The 5,039-nt window shown below is 36.2% G+C and overlaps 1 pseudogene; it reads left to right on the plus strand.

Moving 5' to 3' along the window:
- The first annotated feature begins 430 nt into the window (after positions 1–430).
- LOC119540906 lies at positions 431–1,412 on the plus strand (annotated as a pseudogene).
- Positions 1,413–5,039: the final 3,627 nt, after the last annotated feature.

Consider the following 5,039-nt stretch of genomic DNA (forward strand, 5'->3'; position numbering starts at 1 on the left):
AAAGAAATTTCTCCCATGCAAATCTCTGTGAGAATGTATTCTCCAGTATTGTTCTTATACTGCTCAGTACAATTTTTCCTCTAGTTGACTTATAAGTGATAATCTTACAGTGTTGACCTTCCCTTTTCTGGATTATTAAGCTATCATTTCCTCCATACATGTTTTCTTGTAAAACTTGCTAGAGCAGTGTTTTAGTTTCCTCACTCTCAAAGCAAATACCATGCAATGGTATGGTTTAAATAATGGGATTGTTTTGCTCACAGTTTTCAAGCAAGGAGAAGTCCAAAATCAAGGTGTCATTAAAACAATGCTTTCCTTAAGAAGAAGAATCTGATGCTGGCTGCCAGTGGTCCCTGGTCCTTGGCTTCTCTGTTACATCAAAATGTACATGTTGGGCTTCCACAGGAGGGAATTGTGGCCTAGAGAACCCATGGTGCAGTGCAGCTGCATGTTATTCAGAAAGTATGGTAACTTCATTGATCCTCAGACTCTTCACTAAGGGAGGAAGTGGTGGAATGGATTACCCTTGATTAGGTAGAGAAGGTGGAAAAGGTGGTGACATCTGGGTTGTAGCTGAAAAAAAGACTTTAAAACAACTTAAAGACAAATATCCTCAGAAATGGTTTGTGGCTGGAGGAGGAACAGTCAGGTTAGTGCACTGAAATGCTCCAAAGGAAAAGACTGAAATTCCTGTATCTGTTAGTGTTTCTGTAACTGATGAAAATGGGAAAATTATAGGAGAACTCAATAAAGAGAAGGAAAGAATTTTGGTAACTGAAGGAGGTCTTGATGGCAAATTACTTACAAATTTCTTACCATTGAAAGACCAGAAATGAATAATTCACCTTCATCTGAAACTTATAGCTGATGAACAAAGGATTGGGCCACAAATTCCTCAAGCATATAGAGAGAACTAGACAACTAGTTATTGTTGTTGATATTTCTGGAGTTCAGCTTTCTTTCCCAAACACAATACAGAACTGCTTTTGAAACCAAAATACTTCTTGCAAAAGAATTGGACTTGTATAAAGAGGAACTTCAGACAAAACCTGCATTACTGGCAGTTAATAAATGGATTTGCCAGGTGCCCAAGATGAACTCCATGAACTGATGTACCAACTCCAGAATCCTAAAGATTTTCAGCAGTTATTTGAAAAAAAAAAAAACAAACAAACATGATTTCAGAGAGGATTATGGGGTTCCAACATATCATCCCAATATCTGCAATTACCAGAGAAGGAATTGAAGAATTAAAGAATTGTATAAGAAAATCACTGGATGAACAAGACAGCCAGGAAAATAGTGCATATCATAAGAATCAGTTGCTTAACTTAAGAATTTCCAATGCAGTATCTTATAGTGAGCCACCATCAAGGCATGCTATTCCTAGTTCCTGAATGTATATAATTTAACTCTATTAAAATGATATGAATTTCTTTGGGTTAATTTCAAAGTTTTTCATAGACATGTAAGTACTTTTTGAGTATTATTACTAACATTTTGGTACATGCACTATCAATGAAACCTTTTAACCTATTATTTTCTAGATAAGGTAAACAACAGAAAAATAAAAAGGATAGTTTATAAATTCATAATCAGTCTACCCATTGAGTACCTGGAGTAACATCCTCCTATGGCATTCCTTTATGTATGATATCTGTATTGAGATCTTTTTTAAAAAATATAAAAATTTCCATACAATATTATTAGGATCAGCAACTAGATTTTGTTTTGTTTTGTTTTTACAGTCTATCATGTACATGGTTGCTCTAAATATATAGTAGTTCTGTTTTTTTTTTTTTTTAACTTTTCAAAACCTTAAACTGGAAAATATGTTCAGCAATAATCATGATCACTGAAATATTAAACAAAATATCAACATTTATACATATTTGTGCTTTAAGCTTTTGGATGATTTTTCTTTCCCAAAATTAATAGTGCTCTTTTCTAGCTTTGGAAAATGTCCTAGTTTGTTTCATTATCCAATTTCACAATTTAGTAAAGAGATAATAAATAAGAAGTGCAAACCTTAGACAATATTATCAATCATTAATATTTTCATTTTTCCCATATTTTTGGTTATAGCATTATTGAGACAATTTTTAAAAAAATATTTTTGCTCTTTTTCCTTATTTCCTTCTGGCATTACTGCTATGTATTATGTACATAATGCTATATACTCTGTGTTATGTTAGCATAATAGTATCCCACATCTCTCTGTTCTTATTTTTATTTTTCTCTCTTTTCTTTAGATTGTATGACCTCTATTCATTGTTATTCACCTATCTTCAAGTTTGCCAAGTCTTTCTTCTGCTATTTCAAATCTGTTGAGCAGATTTTTCATTTCAGTTATTGTATTTTTCAACTCTGGAATGTCTGGTTCTTTCTATAATTTCTGTCTTTTAATTATTATTCTCTATGTGATGAGACATTGTTAAGATACCTTCATTTACTTTTTTGTGTATAGCCTACTTTAGTTCTTTGAAAATATTTATATTGGCTACTTTCAAGTCTTTGTCAAATCTAACCTTTTATCACTTTCACTGGCAGTTTCTGTTGCTTGCTTTTATTCTGGTGTATGGGTCGCACTTTGCTGTTTCTTCACATCTAACAATTTGTTGTTAGAAACTGGAAATTTTAGATAACATAACTGTTGATAACTACTGGTCCTTTCCACTCTCCAGCTCTAGCCAGTGTTAGTTTTTAGTGACTCACTGGATTCTTTTAGTGAAGTCTATATTCCCTCCATAGTTTGAGGCCTCTGATGTTGCTCCTTGGCTAGTGTAGCCTTGGACAGACACACAGCCACTCTTGGATAACAGTGGTTTTATCAGAGCTCTCTTTGTCTCTTTTCCTGACCATACCTAGTTGAAGAGCTTCACTAATGGCTGGCTGATTATTCTGTTGTTTCCAACAATGCTGTGGGACATAACTTGTTCTACAGGATTATACAATTAAATTTGGACTCATTTGCAGGGACAATTTTTGTGTTCAGCATTTGGGGTTCTCACCCCAGGAAAGCTCTTCTGAGCCAACTCTTTCCCTGACTTCTCTGGTAAACTAGATGGCTTATGGGTTAGCTCATATTGTTAATAATCTATGAATTGTCTTAATTCCTTTTCACCGCACCCTCTATTGCTTTTGTGAGCACCCTTAGGCTTGTACTTTCCTACATTCTTACAAGTAAAATCACATCCATTGGGAAGAGATTTGGAGCTGTCTATTTTATTGGCTGCCTCTCACAATGGGCAAAATCTCTGAGCCCATTGCTGAGAGTGGAGGTGGCAGGATAAGGATACAATGGCATGCTTCACTCTGAGTGATCCCCCTACTGTAGAATCTGTGGTCTCCATGAGGAGAGAATATGGTAGCCCCTGATCTTCTCAACTTTCTTCTCTTGTTAGGAAAACCCCACCTTATGAAGGAGCCAGAACAAGGGTATTAAAGTCCCCAATATTATCAGGGCATCACACCCAAGGTAGAGCATCAGTCCCCTGAGGGAGGCCAGGAGAGAGAAAGGAGTCCTCACTTCTCATTTATTCTTGTTAGGAACTTAGCCTCTGCGTCAAGTAGGTGGGGATAGAATGAGAAATGTTGATATACTGCCTCCTGGGACTATATCATGGCCCAAGATTAGAGCTGAGGGGAGAGGATGACCAGTTTTAATGGTGCTCTGGCCTGAAGTAGAGTTTCTGTCACACTGAGTTGGGATGGGGGGAAGGAGTGGGTTGTGGTTAAATGCCACAGACTCTGGCTGCTCTCACTGAGTTTTAGTAGATTTCCCTGAATAAATTTATGCTGTATACTGTATATCTAAGGATTTTTTTTTTTAATTTTCACTTTTGCTAGGGGGTGAAACTGCTGAGATTCTTATCTTGCTTATCTGAAAGTGAAACTCAGTATAATCTTAAGAGATTAAAGTGTCTAAATTTCTACATTTTTGCCTGAGTGTTGCAAAAAATACTTACAAATTGTATATTTTCCCTTTGAATTTTATTATAAAATATATATGTTCATTGTACAAAAATTCAAATGTACAAAGTAAAATAAAAGTTTCCCTCTTTCTATGTTAGGTCCCCAGTCATACTTCCCAGAGGATATCAATGCTAATAGTTTATGTTCTTGCAGAAGTTTTTTATACTTTTTTTACCCAAATGAGTTTTTTATATAAATCTTTTCCAACTTTATTTTACTTACATAATAGTAGCAAGTGAATAGACATTTAAAAAATATTCTTCAGGGGGCAGGGCAATATGGCAGAGTGGTGAGGTGTAGGTTTTAGTTACTCCTCCAGGACATGAGGTAGAAAGCTAGGAACTGTGTGGACTGGACACCAGACAGCAATTTGACTTTGGACATACTTCATACAACACTCATGAATGCATGGAACAGCTGAGATCAACAAAAGCTGTAAGTTCTAATGGCCAGGGGACCATGCTCTTCCCTGCCTGGCTCAGTCCTGTAGGAGGAGGGGCCATTGGTGCTGGGAATGAGGAGGGAGAAATGCAGATGTGGCTCTTATTGAAAACTCAGACTGCTGATCCAAACTCCAAACATAGATAGACTGAGACCAGACACCAGAGAATCCAGGAGCAGTCAGCCTGGCAGAGAGGAGATAGGACTAGCAAAAACAGCAAATAAATAAATAAATAAATAAATAAATAAATAAATAAATAGATAGATAGATAAACAAATAAATAAAAACAGAGACTTTTTGGAGTACTGGTGAACATAGAGCGGAGAACAGCAGGGCTCAAAAAGAGTCAGGCTAATATGCAAATCCAGAGGGCAAGTTCCCTAGTCTGAAGAGCCAGTTTCTCTGCTTTCTTAATTGTTCCTTAATGGCCCTAATCTTCTTGTCTCTTAGCATTTCAATAACCCAATAGATCTGCAAGGAGGGCCCTTCTTTTTTTCTTTATCTTTTTCTTTTTCTAAAACAATTATTCTAAGAAGCCCATTGCAGAAAGCCTTAAAGACTGGCAATTTGGGCCCAGACAAGAGCAGAGCTAAGAGAGCTCTGAGACACAAAGCAGTAAGTC

Source organism: Choloepus didactylus, chromosome 7 (genome assembly GCF_015220235.1).
Source record: "Choloepus didactylus isolate mChoDid1 chromosome 7, mChoDid1.pri, whole genome shotgun sequence".
In the NCBI taxonomy this organism is placed as follows: Eukaryota; Metazoa; Chordata; class Mammalia; order Pilosa; family Megalonychidae; genus Choloepus; species Choloepus didactylus.